The 19,506-nt window shown below is 39.0% G+C and overlaps 1 protein-coding gene across 1 annotated transcript in view; it reads left to right on the top strand.

Annotated features, from left to right (window-relative positions):
- CEP85L (centrosomal protein 85 like) overlaps positions 1–19,506 on the top strand; it is a 110,295-nt gene that overhangs the window by 54,637 nt on the left and 36,152 nt on the right. The window lies entirely within an intron of this gene.

The raw sequence follows: 19,506 nt of genomic DNA, 5'->3' as shown, positions 1-19,506 counted from the left end.
CATCATTGATATAGGTCCTAATCATTGTATCCTTTACAGTTTGTAAAAAGGCCATGGCTGACTTCCCTCCCACCTCCATTTGTTCAAGCACAGGTGAAAGCCTGATGAGATAGCTACAGTCACAGACCTTTCAGCAAGGAGATCTGGATATTACTGCTGGCTATTATTGACCTGGGCAGATAATCTGATTTACTAGTATCTTATTTTGGAAGGTGTGGAGGCAGGAAATCTTGTTGAAGCATTTCCATTCCAAATAAAAATTCTTTATGGTGTGTAATTAAAACCTAGTGCATCAGTTTTATAGGGAATTTTTAGTAATATGTGTCTCAACAGACAAAGCAGAGTAAGGACTAATGTGTGTTTTTTATAATACACATGTAGGACAATGTGCTACTAAATGTAGGTGCAAAGGCAGAGCACTGCCATGAGGAGCAAAATAAAACGTGTATATAATTTTGCTTCTGAATTGCTTTAAGTATCTCCTAAATGAAGATGAAGCATGGGGTGTCAGTTATCTTAAAATTCTCAAAGAGTAGTTGCAGTGTAAAAACCCTCCTGTATGAACTTTCTTTAACAAGAGGCTGGCTTGGATATATGCATGCTTAGGTTATAGTGAGGTGGAATCTGTAGGTGCTGCACACTATATGAAAACTTGGTTTTCAAGATGATGACATGCATCTCTCAAACCTTGCTTCTAAAGCTGCACTTGCGCCTGAATGTTTTATGAATTAATATTGTGATCATCTCTTTCCCAGGCTTCTCATTCTCAAATGTCTGCTCTCCAAATAACATGATAAGCATGACTGAATTAGATACTGTGTTGTCCAAGAATTTGGCTTTAGATGTGGCTGAAATGGAAAAAAACTTAAAGTAAAACAGAAGCGTCTTTCAGGCTCTTCTTTTTTTGTCCTTCCATGTAGGCCTGTTAGGGTCAAATAGTGCTGTATGAGCACAATATATGTGCTGCCACTGCCAGTGTTGTATGTAAAAAAGAGGCTTTCAAAGGAAATCAGATTACACATGGATATTTTCTTAACTTTAGAGGATTCCATGTGGTGATATCTCCTAAAACTGAACTTTAGATTTTGTTACGATGTTTTGAGCTATAGTTGATCTTAACTTTATTGTGAATAAGATAGACACCAAGAACTTACTTTTGTAGTGACTATAATTTTTCAGCTTTGTTTGACTTTATGATGTGCCTGGTTTTTGTCTATTTAAGCAGTTAAAGTGTTGCAAAGTATTCTGCTTAGCTTTTTGCTTGTCACTGTCTGCCCCAAGTGCAGTGAAAGCAGAACATGCACAGGAATTCTCAGGTGACTTGCCTGAAAGTACATTAGTTCTTCCAGCCCATGACAGGCAGGGGTGCATTAGGCTGTTTATCTTTTTCTAGACAAGGCATGTTAATCACTAATGCATTTACACTAGTGCAGAAAAGTTTGTGTAATCAGCTTGTGTGACAGACATTGCACAGAGAATAATATTTCCTGAGGATGACTTCAACACAACTTGTTACATCATTTTTCTAATGCAGGGTGTATGCAACCTGTGGTCTTTTGGCTGTGTGTGACCTGTGACAGAAACATATCTGTCGTCTTCCTGACTTCTTTTGGCCCTTATAAGGATTGGAACAGCATAAGTTTTTTTCCCAGCATATATATACACAATATGTCCATTTCTGTGTGCTGCATTAGATTGAAGTGCACATGTGCTGACACCTGCACTGCTGTGTTGCTGCACGTTTCACTTGGATGTTTCAGGGGTGAAGGACCTGGGTCTCTGAGGTACTTCCAGAAAAAGCAGTATTAGCTGATTGGGCATCGCAGATGCAAGGCCAAGACAGGTGAGGAGAAATAGATCTCTCTGAGAGGGGAAAAAAATACTCTTCCCTTTAGAATGGGTGAGAGATGTTGCTGAGGGAGCAGGCAGTAAGTCAGAAGGCTCAGTTGAGCTGAGCCGGCATTATCTGTTTGGACTTACAAGACCAGACAGGCAATACAAAAGAATCTTAAAAAAAAGAAAGGTAGTGTAATTTAAAATATATATCTTTTACAGCTAGAAAGTGGTGTAGGGAAGAGATGAGGAAAGGTCAAAATAGAGTAACTTGGTTTTCTTGATTTAAAAGCTCTTGTAGGTATTCTGAAATGCCTGCCTGTTGTTTTACCTGCTAAGCCAGTCTGTGGGATTTGTTTTCTCATGAGCAAAGGAAGCAAATTCTGTGTCTGTGTTACAAAAAGTTGGTCTTTACAAGCACATGGCTTTAACTAATAAACACATACCTCCCTTGTTAATCTTCCATGATGCTGTCACCCACCTAAAGTATGCATAAAGAAAAACAGATTCAGTAATACAGCTGCATACGGGTGGCTATCTAGGTCAAAATGGACAGTCTGAAAAATAATTACACAGAAATAAAGGCTGATCATTGCCACAAATTGTAGCTCTTCTCCCTTGTTTAGTCCCCTGACTGTGTTTTAGGTCACTGTTAGGAAGTATTATGCATGCACCACTTCTTGAAAGTGCAGCAAAAGGGCAAACTATATTTGACCTTTCTTTAACGTTGTGTTACTCATGTGTGACAAGACCAAGTATTGCATAGAAGAAACTGTTGGCTGCATTACTACGCAGCTGTGCATTCAATCCAGTTTGTTAGTGGATGTGAAAGGCTTGTCTTACGCACAGTGTGGATCTGCAGGTAGAGATCATGGGGCTGACACAGTCTGTTTCCATGTAAGGGGTCCCCTACACCTGGTGCCCTAGACTGAGTCACGGATCACAATTGTTGTGTCCTTCTTCCCTGACATGTGACTGTTTCACTGATTTGTATTAGGTTATTTTTATCTTTGTTCCTGGGTGTCCTTCACAATGCGAGGAGGTATGTGACCAGAGAGAAAACTGTGGGCCAGCCTCGTTCCTGGTGCAACTACACTGACTCCATAGAAAGTCACACAGGATAAATTTGTCTCCTTTGGAAATGCCACAGCAATTTGGGACACAGATTGTTTCCTGTCATATGTTTACTAAATGCAGCAGTGATATCAGTGGAATGGAAGAGGTTTGACACACTTGATTTGTTGCTCTTCCATACAACCAAGTGAAGCCCTGAAAGGGCATTTTTGAAAAGTATTATTGTGTAACAGTCTATCACATAGATTTTAAAATGAGATGTCCCCAAACCCTAATAATTCAGCTTCATCCATTGAAAATAAATGTATTAATAACCACAATACAGTGATGCAAAGCATACCATCAAGTTACGTGATCCTTGGTTGTGTTTAAAGCTGTTACCAAAAATTACCTGGCCTAAGAAATTCCTATAGCAATTTGCGAGCAGTGTGATACGCCTAGATAGGAAGGGCATCTTCTACATGTTCAGAAGAGGCAAGTTTAAAGATTTTTGTGTATAGTGACAAACAAAAAGGAACTCTGCATGCAGGACTAAATGCTGTAAGTTGAATTGTACTCGAAGCCCCTTGTCACCATTGTCTGTAGATTTTATGGCCCCCAGAGAAGACATTGCAGAGTTTTAAAGCTTTGCCTGGGCACAGCATCTACAGTTGATGTGTAGGCATCGGTGGCTGTCCTGTGTTAATGTATGTATCTTACTCCAAGTTGAATTGCTTGGTTTTGAATCCTGCTGTAATATACCTCATCATTGGCAGTGGGGAGTCACCGTGGTTGAGACCTTCAGGTCTGAAAAATCTCATTTTCTTTTTTTGGAGAGGTGAGGAAGATAAGAAGTGAGAAAAGAGTGAAGCAGGAAGCAGTATGAATTAACCTGAGACCTCTAGAGGGTCCCACTACTGTCACTTCAGTAAGTGAAAGTTCTCAGTGATAAAACAGAAGTTGCTTACAGGTTCTCAAGTACAGAAGTGATTTATAAAGATATGTCGTAATTTTTTACTTTTGTTCTTTTTACAAAGAAACCCCAAGAAGTTTGGAGGTGACTTGCTAGGATTTACCCCAGCAGCTGGATTTTGTATTTACCTATGCTAGGGGTACAGAATTCTGTTGCTTATTCTCATGCTAGGCTTAGAGTTGCCCTAGGCAGCTATGTCAGTGAAGAAGGGTATTAAGGATATTAGCAAATTCAACAGTTGCTGGGATGGGTGAGGGCAAGAGTGTAGGCACTAGTGCAGGAGAGGACAGGCTGAGGGAGGAAAGTATAAAAAGGTGAACAGAGGAAGAGCGTGGAAGTGTAGAAAAAAACCCAAATAACTGTGCAAGGGAAAGGAGAAGACTGCAGCTGGAATACATTAAGTCATTGAAGGGTTAGTGACTTGTACCGTATAATGTCATTTTCTCAGTCACCTACAGAAAGAGCTTCCTTGGGATGGGGCAAGAAGCAACAATTCATCTCGGAGTTTGGCAAGTGCTGGTAACAGGAAAAACAAACTCAGTTTTTCTTCCTTTTTACCTTTTGTTTTAAATTCCGTTTTGTACTGAAGTGTCAGTACTTTTTGTGTTTGGGAGAGGACAAGGGAAGGCTCACACTTTAAGTTGTTTTTCTCCTCCCTATCTCATTAATCCATTACTTTTACAGTCTTCCTTTTGACTAGTTTTGATGTTCTCAGCGTACTAGAAATAAGATCACCAGTAAGAAACTTTATCTGTGTTTCAAGTCCATGAGAATGTGGCAGGTGTACATACCAAGGAATTACACCGATGAATAGTTGAACACACCAGGCTTGGTATCTTTTTTTTTTTTTTTTGAAGTTATCCACATAACCCATAGATAACTTCTGTCTGTGTGCTGGTTCGTTAGAGTAGCCAGGGAGCTAATGCTTTGGGCTAGTTTTCAACTGGGTTAAATTCCCTGCAGCTGCTGCAGGACCAGGCAGTGGGATCTTGAGCAGGTGCTTCAGCCTCCATACTCATCAATTCCCCTCATCAAAATAAAACATTAAATAACCGTATCTTTTTCCCATCTGTTGGTATGATTTGGCTTTCACAGAGTAACTTCCTATTATGAAATTAACTCCTTCCACCTCTAGATGCACCAGGTGCCTAAAACCTTGTTGTTAAGGAACGTAACATTACTTTCCTGTGGAGTTTTTTTTGTCTCTTCAGTTGGGGTACTTTTCTATTCCTAAATCAAATTATTCTTAAAGCAAATAAGAAGCTGCTCTTGTAGCTGTGTAGTTATGTCCCATTTTTCTTGTCTTGTGGTCTGAAAAAAGTCAATGATAATCACCTTCAACCTAACTGATTACAACGTGATTTTAGTGAGTTCCATATTGTCCAGTGAAGACACTATATTCCTAATGTTTTCCAAGGATGAGAAATAAATGCAACTTTTAAAAATAGAAGTGTGTGTGTGTGTGTATACGTAAATCCAAATCTCTAAACGCAAGTAGCATAGTTGTTGTGACAAATGAGGGGCAAAAAAAAAAAGACAAAATTGTTACTTGCTGTAAATTAAATACGGTATTTCACATCTGATTTGTAATACCACCCGCTATGTAGCACATGCTTCTGTCAGGACTGTCAGTTGTTGTTACTCAGCGTTTGGATTCCTGTGATACGGGATGTTATCAGTGTGAATTTTTTAGGTTTAACTTAACAGCTGAGCCACACTGTCATCTTCTTTAAATTACCTAACTCTGTGGCAGAACAGAATTCAGATGAACAGGCAGCTAACCTTCTGCAGCTATCGATGCAGTCCAGTAAAGGGCTGCCTGCAGCAGTCAAGTTTCTATATATGTTCAGTCTGTGTGTGTATGCATAAACTATGTATTTTCAAAGGTGTGTGTATGCAGTGCTTGTGTTAGGAGAGAAGGATGCTCTGTGCGGCAGAGTAACCTCTCTCTTCACTGGAAAACACATTTTATGTAACACTAACCCTGAAAAGAATCTGCCTGTCTCTCGGGATCTTCTTGCTCGTTGTAGGCATTGGTTTGAAGGCACTGGGAGGTCTGAAGTGGTGCTTCTGCCTTCTGGAAATAGCTTCTAGATAACTTGGTAATAGATTGTTTGCCTTAGAAGTAACAGGATGTCCAGAACTTCCAGTACTTGTCTATTCAAAACTGGCACAAGGCTGCTGAGCACAAGGCCAAGCACCTGCATGTATTTTTGCCTGATGCCTACAAGTCATTAGTAGGAAATGGAATTAGGTGTGTCTGTTCAGTAACAGGGAAAACATGCCTCACACAATTAAGGTCTGTATAAAATCTGACTTTCCTAAAACCAGAACCTTAAGCAGAAATAACTAGTAAGGTGTGAATTGATACAAGGGGGGAACATGTTTTCATGGAGGAGGAATTCCTTGAAAACTGACATATTCATGAATCCATAATCCTTTTTAAAATATTTGTATATCTAAATATTAAAATGTTCTTTATTTGACATATTTCTGTTTGAGATGCACTCTGCAGTGATATTAAAACCGGGGTTATATTTTGTTGCATAGTGTGTACATGCTTCCCTTAGTTGAAAATAACTACTTTCCACATTTGAAATTAAGTTCATGTTACAAATCTTAGATAAATTTCTCAGTTACTAGAAGCATTCTATGACAAGTTTGGCAGTTATGACCAACAAGAGAAAATAAGCCTTTAAAAACATTCACAGCAAAAATGTAGCTTGAACTGCAATTCAGGCAACTCAGTGCAAGCTTGAACATGACATAATATCTGTTCCATGTTTAAATTAACGATACTTTTTCATCATACAGCAAAAACCATTTTCTCTCTTGATATGTTAGATCAGAAAGCTGGTTTTATGCATTAAATGTGGTGAAAGAGTTTTACCCTTTCTGGGCTGTGTTTGGGCAGCTTTGGGGAAACAAAAGTGTTTCTATAAAACTTTGCGTTACTCTCTTTGTGGATTTTGTATTTAAAAACAATAATAATAAAAAAACCCACTAAAAACCCCACCACCAAACAAGGAAAAAAAAACCCAACCAAAACAAAACCACCCCAAATCAAAGGAATAAGAAAGGCAAAAAAAAAAAAAAAAAGAAAAAAAACAACCTAACCCCAAATAACAAAAAAAAACCCCAATCTCAAAACATCCCCATAACTCCAAATCACACAACTTCAAATCCAAATCTTGATAAATTTAAAAGGAGAGACGAAGGTCTGAAGAACATGTTCAAAGCTTCTCACCTTCTGGTGTAATGCTACTTGTGTGAATCATCTACCCAAGGAAAGCTGGTGTCCCACAAGCATGCAGAAAAGTCTGTTGCCTTTATTGTTGCTAATATACGTCCCCACAACATTACAGTTTTGACTTGGAGCTGTAATGCCCACATTTCCATATTTTTGATAACCAGTTGTAACTAGTCCTTAAGTACAGGCATTTTTGTACGAAAGTACAGCTGCAGTGCCTTGCTGCAAGAATGAAAAGCATGAAAGAAGAGAGGTTCCTTACCTCTGATGTGGCTGCTAGTGAAGCACAGGAGAGCCTGTTCCAGGCTGTGGGAAGTGTCTGTAGATCTCTGGCAACTTCTCCGAGTCTGTGACCAAGTTGTGGGAACAATTGAAGTAGGCTGAGGGGAAAAAATAACAAAAGTTTCAGAGGCAGGACTCTCTGTGTCATTCAGCAGCTTGCAAGTTGTGATTGGTCCCATTTCTGCCTGCTGGCAGAGGCAGTCGCTCCTCTAAACTTGTTCACAGTAATAATATATTAAACATGGGTAATATTGTCCCTTCTTGAAGGGAGCTACGTGCCAGGGAGACCACCTGCTCAGGCACAGAATTAAGGAATCTGGGAAGCAGCGTGTTCCACTGGGGTAGCAAAGGGAGCTGCTTGCTCCTTAACCAGGAGCATAAATAGGAATTTTTTCAGGGTGTGCTTTTGGACATGTTACTTTTGCTACAGCAGTGCTTTTTCATCATTGAAAGCCTAATCTCTAGTGTAGGTGATCACATTTCACGTGATTTTTTTTTACTTGGAATGATTTTCTTTTGTACAAGGGATTTCTTAAACTATATTTCCCCTATACATAGTTTTGATAATTCTGTTACACAGCTGGTATTCAGTTTAGTGTGTGATGTGCATTTTCCAGTGTCATCTTTCTTCTCACAGTTCTTGAACTGAAATAATTCTTCTGTATTTCAAATCTCGTCCAACCTTTCAGTTGACCTGTGGGTTAGAGGATTTTTTTTTTCTCCAAATAAAATCCAGTCATAAATTACAGAGATAAACGTACCATTCCTATATAACTTGAAGTATTTACTTTCCTTTAAAGGCCACACCTGCTCTTCTCCCTTACTCTCCACCTCCCCCTCCCTTTTTCTTTTTTTTGTGGCTGGAAACTCTCCCAGTGATTTCTTGAGAGCCTGTTCTGTTTGTTCGGACAGGAGCAGCAGTTGGATGCTGTTTCCCAGTTTATCTTATGTATGTTATCCTGTGCTGGGAAATGACAAATGAGACCACAGTGCATATAGGGGGTAGGTTTTGTGAATCCATGAAGCAGAGGATTTACTGAATGTGAAAGGACTGAACTGTTGAGTGTGCAAGCATTCAGCGTAAGGCTTTGCACGTGGAGGCAACTGACAGTGCATGCCTCTTCCGCATTGGGAAATTGGAGGCAAAAGTACAGAAGCTCAGCCTAACTCTGAACGCTTACAGATCTACTTTTGACAATAATTGTTCAGCATAGATTAGTGCTTGGCTTTGAGCAGGAAACCAGACATGGTGGCTTCTTTTTCTAATTTATTGGGTTTTTTTGGGTTTTTTGATTATCTGTAAGCCTTGCTGTGATACATGCTTCAAACCAGAGGCAAAAAGACCTTGGATGTGATGTACCACCTTGTTCCAAATTGAGCTCTATTCTTATTTTTGTAAATAAGATTTAGCTCTTCTGGGAAAGTGATAGTAACAGAGTTGAAGTTGGCAACTCAGTTTTAATATAATAAATCTGCCTGCTTTCTGTTATCTTTTAATATCAAACCAAGAAATATAGGGTCACATATTTCAGTTGAAAGTTAATTGAAAATCTCCACAGTGAGGAGTGATAGTCCTTTACCAGTGAAAATGGTTTCATAATTTACTTATAATGGCATTGTTAACATTATAAATCTCTCACAGTCAAGCAAACTGTAATTGGGCTTTTTATAAGGGAAGCTTCACGTTTTTATTGCATGTTGTCATCCAGCAAAAGTACTGCTATCATGCCATTGTTTGCTTTTTTAAAGATGTAGTATGAAACTTGTACTATTCAAATTGACTTCTGTACTTTGTTACTGAAGTCTAGCTCCCAGCACTGCAGTAGCTGTGATGCAGGTTTCTCCTTTTACTAAGTCTCTGTAAAATGATCATGTTATTTAGTTACTCCACCCCAAATTACCAGCTTTTTTTTGTTAGTGAATTGGACTGAAACATCATGTTAGAGCTTTTTAGGAACAAGAAGCCTTAAAAAAATGCTGGTTTTGTTTGTGGGTTGCTGACACAGTCACAGCTTGGTCATCTTTTTAAAGAACGATGCTTAAATGTGCAAGGTAGGGCATCAATAAAAATAGCACTATGTCATCAGAAATATAATACATGCCTTCTGTAAATGTCTAACTCCAGTAAGAAATTGTAAGATAGAAAATATATTTGTTAAATAGCAGTAGCATGTGTAAGTTCAGACCATGTGGATGTTGTAGACTTTGTATTGATGTTGTTTCTCTGGCAACAAACTTGTTTTGGGTACCCTCCCTGGAGAACAGTTTTCCAGTTTAGTATCACTCCCTCATGTAACTCATGGGGAGTTTGGTGGGGTTCTGAGGCAGATAACAAAGTTGCTTATGGGACATTTCAGTCTGACAGGTACAGGCAGGATATGCGAGCACATGCTGTATTGTTTGATTCACCCCTGTGTGAATGGGTCCAGACACCCATTATATCAGGAGAAGCTTTTTAAACAGAATCTCTGTTGGAGGTTCTGGTCTGCTTTATTTTGTTCTGGGAAACAAAAATGTGCAGCTGTTGCTTGCTTGACCTTAAATGGAGATGATCTGGGCTCTCTCCAGTGGGATTAGAAATCTGCCGTGAGAGCATGTTTCTTACAAACTTATTTAGAGATCTGGATGATATTTGGGATAATGTGCAAAAAGAGGTGTGTTATACTGCAGCATAACAAGTCCTTTATTTAAATAATAATAGTAAAAATCCTCTTCACACTGGACTATGCTTGTCTTTCATATGCCAATTTTTAAATTTCCAGCTGCAGACACTGGCCACCTGTATCATCTGTGTAGTTTGAGATGTCTGTATCTGGTCTGTTGGTAATCCGTGACCCTGCATAGAAATGAACCATAATCCAAGCGCAGTTATAACACACAAGTAAAAAAAAAATCAGCAGTAAGTCTGAGAAGTCAGGCTAGTGCTTAATTTCATGGTGCTGCTGCAGTTTTCTCTCATACTGAATATATTACTATGACACCACACTGTTGAGGTTCTTCAGTTGCACATGTATGGTTTAAAAGTAACTAAAAACGAAGAGAAGGGAGAAGTGGATGCTCCCACAGACATGCATCAGTTTGTGTGTGTATGTGGGCCAGAATAGCAGGTTTTGGTATTGAAACTGAACATTAAAATGAGAATTTCCCTTTTTGTAACCAGAATTTTTCTGTCTGATTCCGAGATGCTTCCTTCCTGCAGCAGGTGTAATTGCTTTTAGCCATCCAGGTGTCAGCAAATGTGGTTTACAAGATGCTTTTTGTTGATCTGTGCTAGGGTAAAAGACCCAGCTAATGTATCCTTCAGTTGCATTTGTACTGCAGGTCTAACACAACCCAAAGGGAGACAGCAGTTTTTTCTTCCTTCTGAAAGTACAGGAAAAGCAGTTACTTTCAGCTGCTGTCAACAGCTTTCCACATTTATACCAGGTAAGGAAATAGCCTAACCAATTCAGAGATAGCAACATTTTTTTTTATTGCTTTGAGGTTTTTCACTTGAGTTTAATAGATTTGACTCATGTTTGTATGTTTTACCTGATGCCTCCTTTGATAATTATTTGACTTTGTTGATTCTCATATCTGGAATCTCAATGATTTTTGGATGTATGTGGATGAAATTGCCTTTCTGAGGCTGACGATCTTCCTCCATGTATAGTGAGACTTGAAGTCTCTGTTAGTGTTAGAGGACAGAGCTCTACTGAGAAATCTAGGCTTTGCATCATGTTATTCTCTGGGACAAGAAGTGTTTACTTTTCTTAAGCATTGGACAATCATTAAATTAGTTTGATCTTCACATTCTGTTCTTCACTATAAACAAGGAGAACTTAACTTTTGAAGCTGCAGTTTGTGAAGCATACCATTGCAAAGTGATTTAAAAACCTGTACTAAATAAATTAATGGAAAACTATACAGCTGGGGCTGAAATATTTCTCATTTTGGGAGTGCCGAAGGCTCTGGCAGGACTAGTCATCTGATTTGTTACTAACCAAAGATGTTTTCAGAAAGGTCTTCTTGAATGTTTTCATTTCAGTTGCTGTTACTGGCATGAACTTTTAACCGTTAAAGTAGATCAACAGGGCTCAGGAGTGCCTAACGCCTGTTTTTTGTCTCTGGTGCTTTGACCCCATGTTAGGAGAGAAGCAGAGAAATAAGAGCTTTTGCCTGGCTCTTTCTCTGAAAATCCACCTTATCCTTCCTCTTCCCATACCTCCACAGGGAGCACTTATTTCACTTGGAGGCAACACAGTTAGGAGAGACTTGACCTGTGTAGCCTTTTTATTTTGCAGCAAAATATTGACAGCACAAAAAGCCGTGCTGTTTCAAATCCCTGGTTGCTTTCATATCAATGAAGTGTACTTTTTTGCTAGATTAATGAAGGTCAAATAATTGAATAGTAACAATTAACTGCAGTGGTACAAAGTGTCTTCAAAATAGCAACATGATACAGAATAAAAGTTTGATCTTCATTGCAATGGAAATTTTATTTCTCTGAAATGCCTGGGAGAACTGTATTTTGGTGTTTACTGATGTCCTCAGTTGGTTAAGATGAACAATGTGCTTTAGGTGGTGTGCTGAGATCTTTATACCTAAGAAACTGTGTTGAGTGTCTTTGAGATAAACTGTTCTAGGAAGCACAGAGATTAGTTGTGTTATTTGACATGTTATGAGTGATGGATGAACGGTGGGACAAAGGCATATGAAGGAGAGATAAAGTTGGGAGACCATGTTCCAGTTGCCAAGTGGTGGTGCTGGATTATCTCCACTAAAACAGTAACTGCAGGATGGGGAGAAACAATTGGGATTTAGATTTAGCTGCTACTTAATTATCAGCTGAAGGTTGTACTGAAAGGAATGAATGAAAAGAATGCTGAAAGAATGCATGAAAATTACCAAAAAGGTGAACACATTAGCAGCATTTAGAAGCTGAAGGGTTCTCTCATGCAGGGTATTGCAGTGACCATCCTCATGTAGTTTGGAGGGGGAGCTGGTAGGTGGGTGGCCTCAACAGCTTTCCTCACTGGGATCTTCATTCGTATCAACATGGAGATTGCATAGATCAGACATTTAAAGAGTTTTAATGCTAATTTTCAATTGGTCCTACTTAAAGATGAGCATATGGGAAATGTGGGCCAGAAACACCTTTCATTGTCTTGGTTGGCATTAGAGTGGTGTCTTCTTCCACTTACTACTCACACCTATTGCCCTGCCCTTTGTTTGTTGGTTTGTTTTTTTTTTTTTAATTCATTTTTATGGAGTGGCTATAAATAAGACTAGCACAATTCCCATGGTGTATGTCAGCTATCTATCACTTCCTTTCTTTGTTACATGCCATTCATAGCTAAAACACTAAGAGGTTTTTTGCTTGTTTGTTTTTTAACTTCATCAGAAATCACTGAAGTTTATTTAAATAACAATATCTTTTGCTTCTTCAGAAATTAAGTACTGTTTCACAGTTACATATGTGGGAAAAAAATTCTTTATTTTAAGATTTATTTTTTCTGCTCTTAGCACTCCAGAAAATTAGTATCCTAAATACTATTACTTGATAATTGGGGGTACAAAACTTTGTATTTTTCTTTATTCTATTGTAAAATGTGCAAAAAGAGTAACGTTGCTCTACTCTTCTGGTTCAAACCATCTCTGAGTAGCAAAGAAACTAGATAGAGATGTACATACAGCTTTTAACTAGCTGTTACTGAACCAGCCTTTAGTTCTTTCCAAATGTTTGGTATTACTGCTGCGTTGCACTATTAGACAGTATACCAGGAACAGTTTGCTGCAGTTGCCTCACTTCTAGCAGAGTGGCACATCACTACTTTGGGAATCATCTTCCCCTCTCATTCTCTTAGTACTGGATGCAAAAGGGAGTCTCCAGCTAGAGAACCAGGAGGCCTGCCTCTGTGTGTCGTGTGTGACGTTTTCTAGCATGATGAAAAATAGATTCAGAGCCTCCCAAACAGAATGTGCAGCTTCATCTCCATTTTGGCTCCAGGGATGTTCTGGGTAGATAAGGCCCTGTTTTTCTTTATAATTCAAGCAAAAACTTCATTCAACTCATGTTTGTATTTCTTTAGTGGGGATAATCTCATTTGTTTTTGTTAAAACCAGTATTTTGCTTATGAAATGGTTTCCGTGCTAGAGAATCTGTCATGATTTAATGCTCTTTGGAGAGCCTTGGACAAATTGTCTTTTCTCTTGTCTCAGTTTTCCTTTCTGTAGAATGAGAATTATAAGGCTAGTTTCTTTTCAAGGTACTTTGAGACCTACAGTGACAAGTACTAATTGCTAGTGATGGAAGTGATATTTATTTATTTTTTGTGTGAACTTTTTCTACTCTTTCTGCTTATATTAAGAAGGTGTTAGGACTTCCCTCAGTTTATCTCCTAAGGAAGGAAAACACCTTCACACAGTGACACAGATGTTCAAATGCACCCTTACATCATACTGCTACTTTTGTTAGAGACAAGTGCTTTTCAAGTACCCCTCATAAACTCAAGTGGGAAAGGTTCATAGTCTGGATCGAAGTCAAACAGTTTAAATATCTGTCACTTACTCTACACACAAATTGTTTGACTATCTTCCATGCTTGTGTGATGCTTAGTTTTACAGACAGTCCAGTGTTAAACTGGCTGCCTTTCTTCTGTTCCTCAGTGGCACAGAAGTTTCAGGCTGAGATTTTCAAATGTCTGGCTTTTGAGATTCCAGGACCTGCTTTGTCAGAGGCAAAAGCCTCCAATTCCCTCTGAAATTTAGAAAGTCATGCAGGTACATGGTGTTTCCATGTGAGTTTAAAATTATTTTTTTTCCAAAATAATTGTTGTTTACATGCTGATATGTGATATATGTGATGCTTTAAAGGTGGCTTTACTAAATCTCCCACTGCTGTTCATAGAATATCCTTGTCTTTTTTTACTTCTTTAATCTGTGTTCATGATAATGAGAGCTAGAGAACAAAGGTTGGGAGGGGTGTTGCTGGAGGTGTGTCTTTATGTCTGCTTACTATTTTGGTTTATCAGTCTAAAAGAAAGTGGGAAAACAGTGTATTACCTAATCATTCCTTCTCCATGTGCTGTCAGTTACAACATGTACAGAAGTTGCATCTTCAAAACTTGACATGTGCAGGTTCCAGTAATTTGGCTAGGCTTCTTTCTTTTGGCAAGTGCCCATAGAGACCAGTTGTGGATTGTAATTTTTTATACCAAGTGTGCTTTTGTGAGTTTGTGTGAATACTTGGGTTTGTTGTCATATAAGTATTTTGAACATTTCTGCTTTAATTTTGTGGGGGTGTTTTGTTTCTTTTTGAAGTTCAGTTAATGTGATGAATATTGCACTCATGGCTCGTGTTTCTTTTAAAGTCATGAAAGGTTGACGCAAACAGAATGCAGAATTGAGGCTCAGGTTTCTGATTCAGGGGCCAACACCCTTCACAGAATCTAGAGATCTTCTATTTGAAAAATTGGGGTCCTTGATAAAATGCAGAGTGTCATTTTTCCCCAGATGTGTACTCCTGCTTCACACTAAGTTCAGAGTGACTTCTCTCTCCTTAAGTGTGTTTGCATGTTTTGTTAAAAGGATCTGATGCTCTGTGCTGATTAGTCTCTCTTAAATCTTCTTTTCCAATTACTGCAGTGCAATCATTCCCTCCCCCCAGTAATCACTGAAGTGGCACTCTCTTTTCATTATCCTCATGGTTCAGAAGGGCTGCAGGAGGTTTCTGTGCAAGACTGCTGACCAGCTCTGCTCATCCTCGCAGAGTTTGTGCAGGCTCGTAAAAAAGAGAAACCTTTTTGCTTTCTTTCTAGCCCACTTTTTGCATTCACTCTTTTTGTCAGCCTTGAGCAGGAGTAATAAGTAATGAATGAGCAACCAACACCTGCCCTTAGTAAACTGGTATTTGTAGATATTAGCAGTGTAAATTTTTATAAACGATCAGAACTTGGTTGAAGATGCCTGAATGCAATGCTTGAGATATTTCAGCTTTAGGGGTGCTTTCATTCATGGTTGATTCATTCCTTCTCTTGTCTTCCCAAGTGTTCATTTTTTTACAATCTATTTCTGCCTTGTTTATACAGCTCATAAATTTTTATAGTGAATAATGGATGTCCTGCATTTGTACAGGACTTAAATCACTGGTATTTTTGTGGTATTTGAAACACTGTAGTTAGTTTTGGTCATGCTGCTTTCCAGGCCAGAACAGAAAACAAAAAAATAAAATCAGCTTAACAGTGAAGCTTTCACTAAAAGCTTACAAAAAGGGGAGTGATGTTGCAGTTGTTCTCCTTGTGGAAGCTCCCTTTCATCTCCACATTTATGTTATTTCTTTTTAGTAATGAACATTTGAATTTAAATGTAATGGGAAGATAAAACGAACACTTAATAAAACAAGTGCTTCTATACTTAGGAAAGACCCAGTTGTTATCAGTGGAAAATTCCAGGCACTGTTGCTTTTAACGTCATATTAAGTGGCACCTAGAAGTGTTTTGTGTTCATAACATTTGCCAGAATATACATGGAAAGGATTTCTGACAAAAATAATGTTGGTGTTATGTGCAGTATAAAGGAATGTTATAACATCACATAAAAGCAAGAGTAGTGACATTGTTCATATGAAGATAAGCAGAAGAGGGTGTATAATCTAGCGTGCAGCTCTGAGAGTGCTGGTTTCACCCTTTAAGAACGTAATAGAGTAAGGTGCCAGAGATGAGACAGTCATGGGGGACTGCTGAGTGGCTGCAGCCTCTTGTGATGAGACTGTCCTTGACTTGTACAGTAGCAATGTGCATCCCTAAGGATCTTGCCAAGTCTTTCCAGAGTTGATATATTGACTTACTAGTTAATTGTTTGAGGCTTTTGCACAATACCATCAAAGGTGCTGCAGGGAATGAAACCTTGCTAGTTAAGCAGTGGCCAGCATTACAGTTCACTTCCCTTACTAATCCCTTGTTAGATTCCTGTTTTATTCAGAAACCTCCGCTAGATGCAGATTTTGAGCCCATGCAGATCTTTCACACTTAGTCTCTGACTGTAGGCCAGGACTGTCCTGCCGGTCCTGTGTATGCACTTGTAATTCAGATAACCCAGCACAGGCAGGATATTTCAAAAGAAAGCATAGGAGGTTTTTGGTTTTGTTCTCTCATGCCACCTTCACGTGGAAGTTCCACCTGATTGCATATCTAAACATCAGGTGCTGGTCAATAACTTGAGAGTGTTACAGCAACTGCATAGTAGTATTTTTTTTCAGAAGCTTAGAAAATATCCAGTCTGCAAACTGATGGAGGGTTTGGCACTGTCTGGAGTTGAGATAATTCAACTTGCAGTTGCGTGTTTGTACTAATCCAGCACAAAGCTGTGCCATTGTAAAATGTGTTGTCTTGTATGCTGCTTTTCCACTTAAGTGTGTGCCAGTGCTAGATTTCACAGGGTCTTGTGCAATGAATCCGGTAGGAGCCTGACCCAGACACAAATAACCCCTGTGTGTGGGATGGAGGGAGAGTGTAGGACTGGGGCTGTCAGGAGGGAGCTGAAAGGTATGGATGTTTGAAGTGGTGAGAAAGGGCAGGAGAACAGCCCCCTGTCCCTTTGATAGCAATGTAAATTTTCATGTAAATGCCATGGTTAAGTAACCATGTGTTTGCTGTCAAATCCCTGTAACTATGCTTGCTTTTTTAAAAAATTATTATTATTTTTTCCCCTGCATATTGAATACTATACCTGACTTTAGCATTTGTTTTCTCCCATCTCTCTTAGTATCCCAGCAACCATGTAGTTGCTATGCTTTGCTCTTAATTCATCTGTAAGCTATTGTGCTAAGGGATCATGTCTTCCTCTTTTGCTATGGTTATCAAACCTGACCTTGATAAAGTTCGGAAGCCTCAGCTGCAGTATAAACAGCTCTGGGGAAGGAGAAAATGTACAAAAATCTGTAACTTGTAGGACGGTCAAATTCCTCCCTGGCTTATGTAGGTCAGATTTGTGAGATCTCTTAATAAAGCATATAATGCCTTCTGTGCAGTGGGGATTTCATTTGTGAAGGAGGCTTCAGCATTCTCGTAGAAGTGTAATGGGTAGAGGGAGTGCTGCTTTTTTATGAAGCCTTTTAATGCCGTTACTGTTTATTCTTTTCCTTTTTAAAAGCTTTCCACTTTCTAAAAGATACAATGTTAGTATTGTCACAGAGCACTGGAACAGGTTGCCCGGGGAGGTTGTGGAGTCTCCTACCTTGGAGATATTCAAGGCCCACCTGGACAAGTTCCTGTGTGATGTACTCTAGGTTACCCTGCTCTTGCAGGGTGGTTGGACTAGATGATCTTTCGAGGTCCCTTCCAACCCTTGGGATTCTGTGATTCTGTCTGTAAGTAATCAGCATTAGCATTTTATTTTCTTTTATTGGAAAAGCTTTAAAAAGTCATAAACCAGATGCAGTAATACAATTCCATCTAAGCAAAGAGAGGCGTGTTGCCCCCACCTTGCAGAACAGAACAACTCATTATCACAGTTTTAAACACTTGCTGCAAAGAAGAGAAGGAGCAGGTTAGTGCAGTAGCAAAGGACTTCATGTGCTTGCTTTGTAAAGATCTGTATGATACTGCAAAACTGAATGGGTATGATTCTTATAATAGCAAAAACCCTGCATGAAAACAGCAGGGTGTGGGGGAGTGGGAATTACTCTTTATTTGTTGTACTGTTTGCCAATTTTGAGGTTCCAAATTCCCAACACTAATTTAGGATACAGCAAACTGGGATAACGGTTTATGTGTCTGTCATGCTGGCTGCTTATTCTGTGGAAATCTTTTGTGTAGCATTCATTCAGTAGAAGTGTGGCTACGTATTTTTAAAGTGAACTGTTTCTTGAATGAGTTTTGATCTCAGTTTTCAATCTGTGAACTTTGAGCATAACTGTGTCGACAGTTCTATCCTTAGTCACATGTACTTGGGCCCAGCATAATTTAACCCTAACACTGAGAAGTCCTGATGCGTCATCAAGGACTGACTTGCCCTTTAGTTCATAAACTTTGTTCAGTGTAGATCCTAAAATCTGAATCTTCTTTCAATTGTGAGATGCTACTATTCTCCCAGTTTTTAATTTGCTTGGGTTTTTTTTTTGTGTGTGTTTTTCTTTTTCATCCCATACTTGTACCCCAAATTGTCCTATTGCTCTTCCGTTAACCTTGGTTTGTATGAACTTTCAGCCTAGGAAGCAAAGTATTTTCTGGTAGATTTCATGTTTCTTTTGTGGTATTTAGCTCTTTACTTACCACTCTAGGCATTTTATTAGAGTTGTTCTTCCTTAAACATGTTCTCCTATTTCAGTGACTTTCTGGTAGTACAAGGCCCAGAACCAAACATGTTTTTCCAGCTAGATGTATGACAGAGCTATGTAAAGTCACTGTTTTATTCTTTTCTTCACCCATTTTCTCCATGATGTGACGTATTGTACATGGGCAATTCAGACTTGCATTAAGCTGATTTTCAGGCAGGTTAGATTGTTAACTCCTATCAAGTTTATTCCCCCTGTTAGTTGTGGTCCCTCTTATATTAATTACTTTGCAGGTTGCTTATCTGTGTAAAGTATGTGTTAGGGTTTTTTTTTCCCAAGCCTGACTCATTTTATTTATTCATTTATTTATTTTCTCTGCTAGATTTCACCACTTGCAGTTGGCAGAGCTGGCCTCTCTATGATTCACCTTTATTTCTCAGTCCCTCACAACTCGATGATGGTTCAATTTTGATTTTAATTATGTCCTCCTCATCCATTAAAAATTCCCTAAAGAATGCCACATGTACCAATGGGTGGAATAAGGGTGCAAGGGCATGATTAGATGTTCTCTCCTTCATAACTGATGGAGATTTATTTAAGTGCAGCAAAATGTGATGCAGCCTAGGTGTTGCTGCAAAGAATTGCAGTGCTTATATCCTGCTGAGCAGAAACACTGTCTTCCCTAAATGGCAACAGCGGAACAGAGTGGAGTGGTAGGTAGGTGGTGATGAAATGCAGACACCCCAAGTTGGGATTTCTTGACTCTGTCCATTGCCTTGTTTTTACCCATCTGGGAATCTGTTGTGATGCTGCTTTGTGGCTGTTCTTTCTAGTAGGCACTTTTTGTAGAAATGATTCCTT

The sequence above is a fragment of the Melopsittacus undulatus genome, chromosome 3 (genome assembly GCF_012275295.1).
Source record: "Melopsittacus undulatus isolate bMelUnd1 chromosome 3, bMelUnd1.mat.Z, whole genome shotgun sequence".
NCBI lineage: Eukaryota > Metazoa > Chordata > Aves > Psittaciformes > Psittaculidae > Melopsittacus > Melopsittacus undulatus.
This window is presented reverse-complemented; position numbering and strand designations above follow the sequence as displayed.